This window comes from Erpetoichthys calabaricus, chromosome 2 (assembly GCF_900747795.2).
Source record: "Erpetoichthys calabaricus chromosome 2, fErpCal1.3, whole genome shotgun sequence".
Classification (NCBI taxonomy): Eukaryota; Metazoa; Chordata; class Cladistia; order Polypteriformes; family Polypteridae; genus Erpetoichthys; species Erpetoichthys calabaricus.
The window spans coordinates 47,314,901-47,331,512 of NC_041395.2; the positions used below are offsets into that span (position 1 = coordinate 47,314,901).

Sequence of the window (16,612 nt, forward strand, 5' to 3'; positions counted from 1 at the left end):
GGAAGGGACCATTTATATTGATTTGCATATTAAAATATGAAAAATTCTGGGAGGAGTTGGGGTGAGGCTGTAGGCGTGTGCATGTGTGTTAAAATTCAAGTTGGTTGGGATTTATAAAGGCATGGATCTTTTCCTATACACCATTTTATGCTTCTGAATGTTTTTGTGCATCATGAAAAGTAAAAAAACTAATAATGATAACATAAAATAAATGTGTCCACTGGTCTGTGCTATAAATTTGGTTTCTGTATGATTCCAATAACTTTGATTATTTTTATTGTCAAAATTACTGAACTGGCGCATTTCCTGTTCAAATACAGGGGAGTAACGCAAGGTGAGACAGCGACGAGATGAGCCTCACCTCGGACTGCGCTCTCCCTCACACACTGGGCTGATGCATGTGATTGGCGCGTTTGCTGTCTCTCTGTATGTCGCCAATATAAGGTTTGCAGACATGTTTATTATACACCTGGTTTTCCACAGTCTGGCTAATATCTTTAATGAATGTGTGTGACATATTTAGTCTTGCTGAAAACCGCACTGAAAAGGCACAAGGTGAGGCAGACAGCACAGTGCAGCACTTTTTTTTCTTAGACTCTGTGAAGCGCTTTGAGCATGGGAAAGGCGCTATATAAATAAAATGTATTATTATTATTATTAAGGGGGCGCATGTGAGCCTAACACGTGTTTGTTGTTGCTGTTCTTCTACACAGAGGTGCCAGTAAGTTAGCGATATCAGAAAGTCAAGTGCACTGCGGCGGTCCGCTTATTTTTATTTATTGTTCCGACTAACTGCCAAAATAGAAGATTAAGATTTTTAAAACTAAAGGAAAATAAGGAGGACTTTTACAAGAATTGAACAGAGATTTTTGTGGAGAAGGATAGGCGCATGGACTTCATTTACAATTAAAGGTAAGATAAACGGTTTTCAATTTTATAAAAAAAGGGATCAAATTAAGAAAGAAAACAATCAAATATTTAAAAAAACTAAATGTGGACCTTAAATAAAATATTCTTTTGTTTTTCTTGTTATTCTTTTGTTGAACAGTCTGTATTAAAATTGATTAAAGCATCAGAATTAAAAGCTTTAACTAAATATTTCAATTAAGGTCAAAATTGAAATCCGTTTTTTGTACACCACTCTGTTCTTTCATTTGTATTGAATGAGTATGAATTGTGAAATTGCAACTGCAAATTTAGAACACATGGAGGTTGAGGAGGAAATGCGCTCTCTCCGCTCTCTCTCGCCGCTGTAAATGTAGCGTTCTTTCTCAGCCTTACCTATGTGTGTGTAAAGAATGCGGATGAGATATGAAACATAACTAGTAGTCAGTGTGCATGCAGCCACTTGAATAGTGAATATGCTACTCTTTTGGGTTCATATATTTGTAAATCTGACTCTGAAGGAGTCCGTGCCTCACCCGCCATGATGCTTACCGCACGTCACTGAAGAGATGTAATGCTTTTGTGGCTGGTAGAGTCGTGGTACGGTGACACTGTGCATTATTACTTGGACGGTTTTGGTTAGTACAGTGGCCCTGAAGTTCAATATGCAAAAACAAATTACAACTATACAAAAAAAATCAGAAAACGCAAAAACAAATTGGAAACGCAAAAACAAATTGGAAATGCAAAAACTAATTGAATGTGTAAAAACAAATTGAATATGCAACAACAAATCACAATACGCAAAAACAAATGAAAAAACGCAAAAATAAACAACGTGTAAAACAATTCAGAAAACGCAAAACGAACTGAATAGCAAAAACAAATCAGAAACGACAAATGCAAATGCAGCAGCACGCAAACAAAATGAAGACTGTCCAGACAATTTGAAAAACATGACAACAGAAAGAGCAACGCATAACCCAAATGGGGGCGGAAAAAACAGTGAAAACTGAAGTTCATCACGATTTAATCCCAACTTTTCAAGTGGTGTGGTGAAAGCGAGAACGCTAAAAATTAAAAGACACCTCTTATCTTTTTTAGATATTTTATATACTTTAGCAGAAAATATAACGTTTGCCTAACTTCGAGCTCTCTCTGCCAAAGCAGTGGCAGAGCCGACTGGAGATTCACCAGTAAGTGGGTTTGTTTCCAGGAGAAATCTGACATGTCTACTGAAAGCAGCAGAACGAATTTGATAGCTTCGTATCAGATATAATAGTTTGGTCTAAAATCAGCCAACTAACAAATCACATTTAAAAAGATCAATTGTCGCTTGTGTCCCAGCCGATTGCTTTTGGTTGGTTAGGTGTGTCCTGCATGCAACACTCTGGTGAATATTTGCTTGCCGTCACACACGCAGCATTACGTTATGGTTTTATAATCGTCATCGGGACTGACAAACTTGTGTAATACTTTAAATGGATCTCCGGCAGGTATCCAAAAGTTTTAATGTCCAACCATTAAAAAAAAGACGGCAGACATTCGGCGTCACTGTTTCCGCCACACCACCCGCTAAGTCCCAGTAACTGATTCCTGACATACCGCCGCCTCGCGTCTTTTTTTTCTGTTTAACCTCTCGCTTTGCCGGTATTTGTGGTAACATTTCAAAGAGTGACCAGGCTAAAATATAAAGACAGACATGAAAGACTTCAGGATTTAACATAAAATTGGCATACACTAAAATGAATGCCTGTCTCTTTTCATACTCACTTTATATACGTGGTGTTATCAAATGCTGAAAGTGAAATATAAATTAAGTATGGCGCAAAGTACACGCTGGATCTGGGACTGAAATGATCAAAAGTGCTCTTGCAACAAGCTGCTATGAGAGACTCCACAAAGCTAAACAGCTTTCTGTTTTCATCCACAAATGACAATACTATAGCTCCCCGGGTCTGAATGTGAGAGGGACACGCTCCTCCGGTGGACGCGCACTGTCCACGGAGCAGCCGTCTATAAAAGCAGCCCCGTGTATAACGGGCACAGGGGAGTGCAGACCGCGCTTCCCCCGGCAAATAAAGCTCATCGGTTGTGATGCTTGGCCTCCGGTGAGCATCAAATGTGGACGCTGGCCTTGGGTCAGCTCATGGAACCGGGGGAGAGGGTGGTGTAGGGGTTGTCTCTGACCCTGGTGAGCTGGGTGGCATGTAGGAGCTGAAGAAGTGAACGAGTGAACGGTCATTACGGGCCACATCCAGCAGTCCGGCTTAAAGCGGCTGATTCCATCTCTCCTTCTCTCTCACCCCCGAGTCGTTACAATACCAATTAGGTTGACGCCTAACACTACAACGGCGTTGACGTGAAAAATGAATAACACCAGTAGGAATACAACTTGTCATACAAATACTACATTGCGCATGTTAAATAACACACGTCAGTAGCGTGTATAACAATGAAATAAAAAAGGTCAATATTAAACGTTTTTCAATGCGGAGTGCTGTCGCCATGAAGTTTTAGCTTCACTACCAATTAAAATACTGAAATATGTTTGTAACACTTTAAACACTGCTCTGGCGGAGAGTGCTCCAAGTTATGCAAACGTTACAATTTCTGCCAAAGTACAAAAATATCTACAAATGATAAGAAATCTCTTTTACCTTACAGCATTCTTGCTTGCACCACACCATTCGATGAAAAGCTGAGAGATTAAATCGTGATGAACGTCAGTTTTCACTGTTTTATCAGCCTCCATTTGGGTTATGCGCTGCTCTTTTGTTTTTATGCTTCTCGATATGTTTGTGCTGCTCCATTTGCATTTGCTGTTTCTCATTTGTTTCTGCGTATTGTTATTTGTTGATGCACATTCAGTTTGCTTTTTCACATTCAATTCGTTTTTGCATTTTCTCATTTGTTTTGTCACATTCTATTTGTGTGTTTTCTGATTTTTTTTTTGCACATTCAGTTTGCTTTTGCACTTTCAAATAGTTTTTGCGTATTCAATTTGTTTTGTGTTTTTTTTTTATTTTTTGCACAATCAATTTGCTTTTGCATCTTCTGATTTTTCTTTGGCTTTTCCAATTTGTTTTTGCATTTTCTGATTTGTTTTTGCACATTCAATTTGTTTTTGCACATTCTGATTTTCTTTTGTGTATTCAAATTGTTTTCGCATTTTCATATTTGTCTTTGCGTTTTTGCTTCTAAAATGAAATTTCAAATACCAAGAAGTACACGGACCGTTTTCTGAGTGGTTATGGATAATCATTACACTTCTGTTTTGTAGAATTGTGTCATAAGAGCAGTCAGCACTGTAAGCCACCTGGCAGACCTGCGAGTTAAATACAGAGGTACTAGAGACTTATTTTTATTTTAGTGCCACTCAAAGATAACTCATTTAGCACTTATGAGGTATGACTTTGATTCAATCTTCTTATAGAAACATGAAATGAAAAAAGAGCGTTAAGTTTTACCTTCATAACTTCTCTCTTGCTTTGTACCTGCAGGACTGCCTCAGACCCCGCTCCCCTGCGAGATCAGTGCCACTATTGGCATGTGGCGTATACTTGTAAAATATTTAAAGGTGGTATATAAATACTGGATGTGCATGTGATTCGTACTCACTTCACTTTTGTCTGTTATTGTTTCCAATGTTCGTGGCCGGCCCTGCAGTAACGACAATATTTTAATGTTTTAATCAGGTCACATTAATCGCGAAAATTAACGTGTTACCTTTCCCGGGCCTAATTTAAACACAGTTTCTCACCCCACACTTGCAAAATAACGAGTACATATTGTCAGGCAACAAATCTTTATTTATACAACAGTGGGCTGACCAGAACATTCTTTAGGTTTCTGGCTATTTTAACGAGGAAGGAAATCTGTACACTTTTAATTATCTTGTAGTTTTGGGCAAATGTTTCCTTAAAAGATTACATAAAGGTGACAAGTAGCATTCCCGCTTCACTGTTGTTTACAACAACAACAACAACATTTATTTATATAGCACATTTTCATACAAAAAGTAGCTCAAAGTGCTTTACATAATGAAGAAAAGAAGAATAAAAGACAAATAAGAAATTAAAATAAGACAACCTTAGTTAACATAAAAAGGAGTAAGGTCCGATGGCCAGGGTGGACAGAAAAAACAAAAAAAAAACTCCAGCAGGCTGGAGAAAAAAATAAAATCTAAAATAAAATCTAAATTTAAAGCCCATTGAGTTATGTCTCTTTGTCCACATACACTCCACGACGTTTAATCAATGATTTAATATTGTGGACAAGAAATGTAATAATTATTTTATCAGGAAAAAAAAATTGGTTCATAGCACTACAAGAGCTTATCTTCTTCTTCTTCTTTCGGCTGCTCCCGTTAGGTGTCGCCACAGCGGATCATCTTCTTTCATATCTTTCTGTCCTCTGCATCTTGCTCTGTCACACCCATCACCTGCATGTCATCTCTCACCTCATCCATAATGATAAATAGAAAGTGTTATACCCCAAATCAAACTTGAGTAATGTGGATTGTCGCACATTTATTTATATAGCATTTATTTATATAGCATACAGTATATGCATATAGCATATTTATATAAATGTTTTGTCCCCAACAAAGTCGTGGAAATTCACTATAAAATCCTTTACTGTTATTATCCTGATAACAGATGACTAAGTATATTTTGTAACGATGTGGGTTCATTTCCTAAAAAGAAGACTCAAACTCGTCATTAATCATTTATTTTATAGTTGTGCCCATTCAAAAGCAGGGATGCCGGACGTCCCGACTTACAGGACCGCCCCGAGCTCATCAGACAAATCCCGAGTCCTGCATTGCATATGAACAAAAATTGTATGTAGAAAAAAAAAATCTAAATTCAGCTTTTATATTGAATGTCTAGTTAAACAGGCTCGTTAATTTTTTTGTAGTCTCCCTGGTGTGCCACCTTAACATCTTTTTTTTACTTTGGTCGCTCGAAATGGCTGTCCCGATCTGTGACTTTGGAAATCTGGCAAGCCCATTCAAATGTATTTTGGTCAGAGGTTGATTTTCTGTTGTTTGTTTGTTTCTATAATAAATTTATGAAAATATGGTGTTTATTATGGATACTCTACTAAGAAGTGAGATTGATTTCGACAACACTTAAAAACGTATTTGTCTCTTTGGTAAATAAATATCATATTCAAAAAGCCAAAAAACTTTAGATTATTCTCTCGTGATATAGAGTCCCTCTTCGTGGATATAAAATGAATTTCAAGGCCAGTAAACAGAGATGCTGCTAAAACATAATCTTTGCTTCAAATCATTGCTAATAAGTTAATGAACTCCTAATGATGTATTATTTTTGTATACTGTACTTAATGTCTATGTATTCCCAGCCTAAGTTCAATTGCAATTTTTAATAACTGGTTGTTAATCTTTATTGTTGATATTGTAGTATTGTACTTAAGTCATTATGAATAAAGATGTAAGACACCGGCAACCAGCTTACAACCAACCCACCAAACGAGGCGCTCGACACCCCCTCAATCGCGCCTTGCGCTAGAACTCTGGTGAAACAGACGAGAACAGTCCGCAAGTTCGCAGGCTCTCCGCGTAACGTGTCTGTCGCCCGTAGGTTAATTCGGAGTACAGTACATTTAAAACCGGCCACTTACCTGGCCTTGCTCTGTTTTCTGTGTTGTCTCCTCCAAAATGAGCCTCCTCCAGCAGTTCCTCCGCAGCCACTGAACCTGCCTGGCGAGGACGGCTATCTGTTGTTTTCATCTGAAGAAGGGCGCTAACAAAGGATGGCTGCTTGCTGTGGTTTTTGTGTGCTAAAGTGACAGGTCTCGTTTGATCATTTTGCATGTGACTATTCCTGTTTTTACCAAAGTAAAGCTAATTTTAGACTCACCTCCTTCTTTCTAGTGCAAGTCAAGTTTGTGACCCAGACATTACTATCTATCTATCCGTCTGTCTATAACCTTTGGCTTTAACATTTCCAGGTCTAAGCCTAATATATATATATACACACACATATATATACAGGTGTATATACACATATACATATACACACACATTTTATATATATATATATATATATATATACACACACATACATACATATATATATACACATATTTATATACATACATATATATATATATTACATACATACATACATACATACACACACATACATATACATATACACATACATCCTCTTTAATAAAATCCCTGCGTGCTTCCAGGTGTCTGTGTGTCTTCTGGTGAAGTGCGCATGCGCGGGGCACGGTGCGATGTGTGATATTACTGTCAGAGAAAATTACAGGTGTTTTACGGAAATACAAACCAGTATTACTGCGAGAGGAAATTAAAGGTACACAATACAGTGGCGCATATTACAGCCACATACAAGCCAGTATTATGTCAGAAAATTAAAGGCATATTACCGACGCACACGACTGTATTACCGCCAGAGAAAATTAAATTATATTAAATTAAAGGTATCTTACGGACGTACAAGCCAGCGGACGTACAAGACAGCATTACTGTCACAGAAAATTAAAGACACACAATACATGGCGGAAGCCCACGAAGAACGGTCAGCTCAGCAAGTAAACATCAACAAATGAAAGGCTGAAAGAAAGAAAAATACGACCAACAAACAGAAGGAGGTCAATGTCCCTTGCCATTTAATATAGACTGTTCCTACTAATGTTTATGCACTATTGTTCTAGCGCCCGTTATTGTAACGGGCTTAATGACTTTCCATATAATCGTGGAAAGGTTACAGAATTCATTTTTTACAATTAATGTGGCCTTTATAACACGTTACAAATATTGTCGCATCCAGGACCGACAACGAGGCAGTGCTTTGGTCTGGGCGGCATTTTCATGTAATTTTTTTAACATTACGAAATAATAATATATAAAAAGTTAAGTGTAAAGAATTACATGCACATCCAGTCCCGTTATACTGTATGTTTATATACTATATTTACATTTTTATGACATACAGTGTTCATTTAAAGTTTTAACATTTTGTATTGGGCAACACAGTGGCACAGTGGTAGCGCTGCTGCCTCGCTGTTAGGAGACCCGGATTCGCTTCCCGGGTCCTCCCTGCGTGGAGTTTGCATGTTCCTCCGGGTGCTCCGGTTTCCTCCCACAGTCCAAGGACATGTAGGTTAAGTGCATTGGCAATCCTAAATTGTGTTTGGTGTGTATGTGTGTGTGCCCTGCAGTAGGCTGGCGGCCTGCCGGGAGTTTTTCCCTGCCTTGTGCCCTGTGTTGGCTGGGATTGGCTCCAGCAGACCCCCGTCACCCATATGGCGGGTTGGAAAATGACGGACTGACTGACATTTTGTATTACGCCGTTCACAATAAGCCCCACGGTGTTCATGTTCTTGATTTATACTGACTGACATTGGTGCAGGTTAGTGGGAGGGGGTTCATGGCAGTCCTGGTGCAATGCTATAGATAAAGTCTGTAAGAACATCGAATCAAAGTTAATCACGGTAGTACTAAATAAGTTATCTTTGAGTGGCACTTAAACCAAAGTAAGTCTTCTCTGTATTTAACTCGCCGGTCTGCCGGGTAGTTTACAGTGCTGAACCAACCCGCTGAATTCGAACACAGGGTCACGGGGGTCTGCTGGAGCCAATCCCAGCCAACACAGGCACAAGGTAGGAACCAGTCCCAGGCAGGGTGCCAACCCCTGCCTGCAGGACACACACAAACACACCCACACACCAAGCATATACTAGGGCCAATTTAGAATCGCCAATCCACCTAACCAGCATGTCTTTGGACTATGGGAGGAAACCGGAGCGCCCGGAGGAAACCCACGCAGACACGGGGAGAACATGCAAATTCCACGCAGGGAGGACCCGGGACGCGAACCCAGGTCCCCAGGTCTCCCAACTGCGAGGCAGCAGCGCTACCCACTGCGCCACCGTGCCGCCCCTATAATGAAAATATTCTATGAAATAGAAGTGTAATGATTATCCACGTATTCTTTCTGACACCCACTGCACGCCCAACCTACCTGGAAAGGGGGTCTCTTTTTGAACTGCCTATCCCAAGGTTTGTTCCATTTTTTTCCCCTACAAGGGTTTTTTTTTGGGGGGGGGGGGGGTTCTTGTCTTCTTAGAGAGTCCAGGCTGGGGGGCTGTCAAGAGGCAGGGCCTGTTGAAGCCCATTGCAGCACTTCTTGTGTGATTTTGGGCTATATAAAAAAAATAATTGTATTAGATTATTGTAGTTTTGCAGTATCTTCGCTAATGTATGCAAAGAACAGAACATACCCATCAAAGTAAATCACGATGTCAGTGTTTAAGCGACACAGCAGATACGGAGATCTTTTTTAGCGTGCCAGGCGCAATGGTGTAGGTACATCAGTGTTCTCCAAACTTTTTTCTACGGCGGTACACTTTTTGTAACCCAAAAACTCCCAAGGTACAGTACACCACGATTCTAGCAACCACAAAAGCAGTAAGTCTCGTATACCAAAGGGACAGGCGAGGGGATTGACGTTTGCTCTGCGAAAGTCGCTGGCGAACACGTACCCAGGCAGACGGACCGCAGACACGTAAAGTGCGAAACGACGATCACGGAGCTGCTTTTGTTTCGGCTTCTCCATGTAGTCGCGTTCTCCTCGGACAGGTCTCGACCACCTGAAGATTGTGTTTCAAAACTGTTATTTCCAAGGCGTACCAGCTGAAAAGCATTTGTGTCGAGTATAATTATTAAGTCGCTGATGGTGATGAACAGTTGAGCCTAACTAGTATTTCTAGAGTATTAACACAAGTTTTAATGTATGCCCAGTTAAGAGATGCTGACTGATTTAATTGAAAGAATAAGCAGCAGTGCATTCAAAGTCAACAGTTGTTTCGATCGTTTTTTACTTTGACACATCAGTGTCTCATATGCCATACCAATTTGTGGATTAATACATTGACTTCGTTTTCTTTTTGATTTCTTTTCAACTTACCTTATAGGAAGGCATTCAAATTCAGGTTGCATTTGTTAATATAATATTTTGTTAAAAGCTCAGGTTTAAGGTCATTGTTTAAGCTTAAACTATGCCATTATTTGTTTTACTCCTTTGTGTTGATTCTAATTATTTTTGTGATTCAGTCTGTATTTACTTCATGATTTATGTATTAATTTTATAATTACATGTTTTAATGTTAGACGCCATTAATCGCGATTAAGTACATACATTTATGAGATTAATTAGTTAATTTTTTAATCAATTCCCATCACTCCTTTTTTTCCCTAAAGCTTGTGTCTTGAATGCTTATGCACAGAAATTCAAACAATCCGTCGTATGCGCTTGGTTTTAAAGCGGCCACATTTTTTGTTAAATTATATATTTTTTAATAACAAATGTCGTGCGCCTCGGATCTCCGCGCGTGCGCCGTTTGCAAGGAGCGAGTGGGTTTACGTGTTGCCATGGAAACGCGCCTCTTCCTGCCGCTGCTGTTGTTATAAACATTTATGCGACTAGTTTTGTTTTTTTTTAATCAATTCTCAGCCATAGAGAGAGAGGGAGTCTGTAGTCGATGTCCCCTTTCCATTCTGAACTATTGTTGCAGTTTCCCTCTATGGACAAATTGTGTTTGCCTAAAAGTAGCTTTAAATATATACTTTTTTTAAAAAAAAAAAAAAACTTTATTAAATGCTTTGCACATTCAAAAAATATAACATATTGTTACATTGTTTATATACAGACTATAGAAAAAACATAGAAAAATAGGAAATGACCAATACTAAAAATATTTAAAGTAAATGAAGCTGGAAAGCGACCTCGGATAAGCGGGAGACAATGGATGGATGGATGAAGCTGGAAAGCCTTAACAAAGCAATTGCCTTATTTAAATTTTTGTTTTGTCAAGATCACAAACTTATTAATGTTGTAGAATAATTCAATAAATCCGTGCATACAAAAGATATAAATGATGGTATCCTTCTGGAGAGTCTCCTCTTATGTGTATAAAAATTACAGCTAGTATAATATTTAAGCTTAAAGGAGGCATTAGAAAAACATAGCAGTAGGTGGCAACTTTCAAGGGGTACGTATCTCTCTACCAGTTATTTTAGGTCTAGGAAGAGATCTAACCAAAAGGAACTGACAAATACATAATGAAAAAACAAATGAAATTATCTCTCTATTATAAAAAAAAAAATTGCGACGAGACGTTATGTTTGGAAGAGAGACAGAGAGACACTTTCACGTCCCGCGAGACGGACAAGTCACATCATACTTTCAACCTTTAGAAGTAAGTCCAGTGATGCACATGCAGAGCAGGTTAGAGATAATGGAAGTAGGAAAATTCGAAAGTCTCAAAAAAAATGAGAGTAGCCTAAAGATCGTATTAGCGCAAACAAACGGAAAATATTACTCGGTGAAATAACGGAACAGCGAAAAGAGATCGAACAGTGTTTGAGGATGTCTGGGGGACAAGAGATCACGAAATGCAGATCAAGCCAGCAGCTGATGGAGCAAAGAGGAGGTAAAAAACGAGTTTCCCATTGTATCACCGTTTATGAGGGGTTTCGAAGGTCCCCTTCTTCACAACAGCGGGTAGCGCAGGCTGGGAAAGGGGTTAGAGAGCGAAGCGAGCAGGGGGCAAAGCCCCCTAGTTATTAATAAAATTGGCATTTACTTCCAGGCAAAATACGCAAAATAATCATTACTTTAAAAATAAAAATGGGTTTTGCCCTTTTTATTGATTATTCTTATTTTTTTATTGAATTAGAATTAAGTAATGTTAACTTATTATTTTTCTTAAAACTTAACTTATTCTAAGTAAAAAAACTATACTGTGAACCGAACACATTTAAGTTAAGTTAAATTTAATGACACTGCACTTCCTCTCACATCGATTTCTTGGTCTTTACAACAACGCATTCAGCTGTAACTTTTATCCATAGTAAGTACTATTTTACTACGAATGTGTAAGTATAAAGCATATTAATTATGTAATGAATAACTATTATTTAATTTCGTATACTTACAGATGTAAGCAGTTGTTGTTTTCACGAAACCTTTCCCTTCATGTGGGAAACATGGCGAGCAAGGTAGAGTCTTTTTAACAACCTGCCTCGTTGGTTTGCTTTAAAAAGCAGGCACATATCTCGGATAGGTACGTAGGCCTATATTCATTTTCTATCGTTTAAAACTACCATTTTACACAGAAACAGAAAATGACACTTTGAGATAAGTTTGAGAACGATATGGCGTTTGTCCTAAACTACGACCTGCCACACAAAAAGACATTTGCCTGAAGACGTTGACCTCTTATTTAATTAGTGTTCTGCATAGGTAATGTATTTTGTGGTTAATTGTTAACACTGTGATTTATTTAGCGATGCAAAAAAACTGTTATGATTTCCTATTTTATTTCAGGATTTTCGCTATTGCATACTGAAAGTAATGGAAAAGGCGGCCATTCATTTAAAGGGATATGTTGGCGTAAATACAGGACGTGTTTGACGAGCGGCATCTGCCGCAGGACTTCACTCTTTCACTCTCTACGTTTCCTTCACGTTTACCTCTCATTACTGGGACATTATTTGATTGGGAGATTTTTTTTTTAAACTTACACAAAAAGTAAGAAAATTTGCATTGACATTTGAATGTCAGTAATTCAGTAAAAAATATCCTCAGACATTTAATTTTCAAATGTTTACTTTTGAAAACATAACTCCGTTGTTGTGACTATCTGTGTATGTTCAAATAAATAAAGATATATGGAATTTTAGCAGGCATTTGTCATACGGTCATTACTGTCCAGCGTTGCATTATTACTCTTTTTTTTTTTTTTTTTGAGTAATTCAAATAAAAATCGGAGTAAAATAAAAATATTTTTGCCACTACTTATATTTAATCCAACTCATTTATTTAGGTAAATTCGAGTAAATTAACAAATTAAGTTTACTCAATAGTGCAGTATATTAAATCTACACAACACTATTGCTTGTAATTTGTTGCCTTATTTTTTAAGTAATTTTAACGCATTATTTTTTACACTGAATGGGCCTTTTTCAAGAAAGGAAAACAATGTAACATTGGCTTGCATGGCATTGCCATGAGTGTCTCCTATGCCAGTGTCACCTGTGGCTGCCCACTTGTTCAGGTCCTTTAATGAGACCTCAATTCTAGGTATTGCAATCAGGTCACAGGCTGAAGGATTCAAGAATAAAAAGCCACTGGTTCAAACCCTCCTTCAATGCTACTAATCTTCTAATAAAGTTCAACTTTAAATCCACAGACTTACATTTTGGGGATGAACTGTTATCGGCGCAGTGGTAGTGCTGCTGCTTTGCAGTAAGGAGATTGTGGGTTTGCTTCCCGGGTCCTCCCTGTGTGGAGAGCACTTTGAGTACTGAGAAAAGTTCTATATAAATTTAATGAATTACTATTATTATTTGAATCAATCATTAGTCAATTCTAAACATTGCTTTATTTTTTTGGTATAATATGTATGATCTAATATTTTTCAGTAAGTGCCTACTGCAGCATTATAGTTATTTGCAGTTTATGTTCTTTGTGATGTGTTTTTAATGTTATGTTGTGGTGTCTCTGCAAAACCTGCAGAGAAACCAAACTTAACTACTGAGGCAAACTTTAATTACATTTAAAAGCTATAAAATTCAAATATTCTCTAGTAACATATCCAAATTAAAACTGCATCATATAGTTCAGTTTATGATTAACAGCGCATGAACAGAGTGCAGTGAAATTCTTACTTACTCGCCTAATCAAATCGCCAGCATTGTTTGTGTGCAGACTCCTCATCTTATTTAGAATATTTTTATTCTCCAAAATTGATAGAGAGCCAGTTCATTGTTATAACTTTAAAAAAAGGAAATAAACCCTTTTCATGCATTTAAATAAATGGTATGTGTAAAAATGACAAAAGGGTGGGAACAATGTTTTTCAAAAAAATAATAATAATATAATAATAATATAAATCATAATAATAATAATATAAATAATAATAATAGTGAGAGTCAAATGAGTAGAAAAATCAGTTTAAGCACAAACATATATAAATGGTAAATGCATTTAACAAGCACACTAATACAATGAAAATACCTAGGAATGGGGCCGTGTTAAAATTATTAGGGAAAGGAAAAGACAAAGATAATTACAGACTTTCACTTTAGTATTAAAAAAAGTGAATTATTAAATTTGTCAAAAAATTGGGTGATGCTACTTTAGCTTTATGAACAATAAAATTGTGCTTTCAGAAAGATACTGCAGAGTGAAGTTATTATCCAGCAATATGCCATAAACATCTAGTTATATTTAAATTGATATTTTTCCTAATCAGTTCCTTAACATTTATTCAGAAATAATATTTCTACATCACCTTTTCTTACAAGTGCATCTCAAATTGCTCTACCAAAAATAGTGACAAAGAAAACTGAAGGTGTTTAAAAAGTAAATAAGAAGTAAATTGAGATGTCGTTGTCCTTTTTAAATAATGTGTTGCAGAGTCAAATGGCCAGGGAGAAAGACAATCCTGCAGCCATCCAGGATGCCAGAGATAACAAACCTCTGGGGGTCCCAGGCCAAAGCCTGTTCAGCCCTCTCTGCACATCCCAACCTACAGATGAATGTGGCCATCTCAGTCCAATCACTTTCCATATCAGGATGGTCCTGTGAACTTTTCTTCTCTCCAGCATCACAGGCATTTGGAGCTGACTTAACAGATGGCAGAGACACAGTGCACCATTACAATAAACTGGAAAAAGAAAACAGAAAAAAGAGCAGAGGTTACTGCCCAGTGCAAATCTTACAAACTGTATGCTGTGCCTTTCACAATCTACTAGCTGTCCCCTGCAGTTCTGCCTGTGTAGTAATAAAACAGGACAAACTTTAAAAATCAATAAAAAAATATATTTTTAAATGTAATAATTTGTATTAAAGAAGAATTTATATTGATAGCAACACCAATAATATTGTATATCAAGAGGCCCTCGAATATGAAAGCTATCAGGGGTGAGAATGTAGCTGTGATCTCTTCGCCAAAAATGTAAAAAGTTGTCAAGGTATCTCTGGCCAAGAGGAAGGTAGGTCCGCTCCAACATCAAACGTTGGCACTATACCTGATCATGTTCACCTCTGACAGAAGAGTGTCCCCCATGTGGATAGAAGAGCACATGGCTGTGATATCTCTGCCAATGAGCAGTGTACCCTCTGAAATACACGTAGCTGTGATCTCTTTCCCAAAAATGTCAAACGTTACTCTTTAACTATCTCTAGATGATAATATCTTCTGAACAAACAGGAATCGCTAGCTAAGCGGAGGCAAGGTGCTCTCCAACACACAGTGAGAGGTAAAGTGACCCGAATGGAGGCTGGCGTGTGAGTGAGGGTGGCCCCACCCAGCTCCCTACTCCTGAGGTCCCGCCTCCCCCTCCCCTGGGCCTGCAGCCTGTCTCTCAGATTCGCACGAATAAATTGGTACCACAAGTGAACTATGATACTGTGGACGAAAAAGGCACACTGGAAAGCAGACAGATAATATTTTCTCAATTCACTTTATTTATTCATTCGGAGTCGCAGTAAGTAGAGATTCAAAAGAGTATAACTTATTGCCGCAAAGCTCAATTGAACCCTGATCAAAAGCCAGGAGGGGTTTTTTTATACTTCAGCATCTCATGATTAATAAGACAGAAAGAACATCCTTATCAAAACAGTAAAGTTAAACAATATGTCTGTTGAGCTAAGCATTATCTGTGTTTTGGAAGCTAAGCACAGGAGAGACGCCTTTGCATAAACTACATGTACAGTTCTGCAGCCTTGTGACCTTGTCCCTGAAACATTCACTCTGAGAAAGGGAGAAACAAGAAACAGCTTACATTTTATTCATCTGGACACTATTTCTCCTGAACCCTGGAATAACATATTTTTGTTAGTTCATAAGCCAAAGCGTCTCTCACTGGCAAGTTACAAAATAGTTATTATAAAGATTCTAATTTACTAAACACACAAAATACGTGGTGCTGAGGAGAACATTCTTCTTCTACAATACTTAGCGCCATGACAAAAGACACAAAATCAACCAGAATGTTCAAGCAAATTATAGAAAAAAACTCAATCTAAATCTGTTAAGTACTTCTCTCGCAAAAAGCAGATAGACAGACATGTGTTGGATTTTATCTATATAGAGGTAACAAATGAAGCAAGCAAATAAATACAGTCCAAATTAGAAAGGTGGGATTGTTGAAGTTTTATGAAATGGTTGACATTTGTAGCCTGGCACTTCTCCATTGGCAAAGCATTCCAGATTTTTGTTGCATGAATACAGAAAGCTGCCCTGCCAGTTCTTATGCTTGATCAAAAGTAAAGCAATGTTTGAGGAGCCAAGAGTAAACTGAGAAATGAAGGGGGACAGACACTCCAAAATACAGGCAGTGTCTACAATGCTCAAAAGCCTTATATAGAATTAACAGCACTTTGAAATCAATCCTATATGAGACAGGCAGCCAGTGCATTGAGACTGAGACAGTTTTTAAAAGTTTAGAAGAAAAAAAAGCAATAATACAAAAAAAAAAAAAAAAATTGACGTGAGCATCAGTAGTCTTTGTACCCGAGAAACCAAGTTACCCCAACTATTCTATAACATTTCATTAAATATTTACCTCTCAATTCCTGATCTTTCTGATCATAAAATAGGTCATTACAATAGCAATTGACAAGAAGAATTTATAATTCTTAACAGAATTACA

At 37.7% G+C, this 16,612-nt stretch overlaps 2 protein-coding genes and 1 long non-coding RNA gene across 4 annotated transcripts in view; 1 reads left to right on the forward strand and 2 right to left on the reverse strand.

The window, feature by feature from the left end:
* LOC114645860 (dehydrogenase/reductase SDR family member 4-like) overlaps window positions 1–6,711 on the reverse strand; it is a 28,458-nt gene extending 21,747 nt beyond the window's left edge. Inside the window, exon 1 of one of the 2 annotated variants that reach the window (XM_028793733.2) lies at window positions 6,538–6,711. The gene's annotated coding sequence lies outside the window, so the exon portion shown is untranslated. Of the gene's footprint in view, window positions 1–4,506; window positions 4,529–6,537 lie in introns of those variants that run through there. The other variant, XM_028793734.2, reaches the window with a different exon arrangement.
* The window catches only part of LOC127526571 (uncharacterized), a 463,174-nt gene that overhangs the window by 244,089 nt on the left and 202,473 nt on the right, over window positions 1–16,612 (forward strand). The window lies entirely within an intron of this gene.
* LOC114645859 (junctophilin-4-like) overlaps window positions 1–16,612 on the reverse strand; it is a 188,118-nt gene that overhangs the window by 165,275 nt on the left and 6,231 nt on the right. The window lies entirely within an intron of this gene.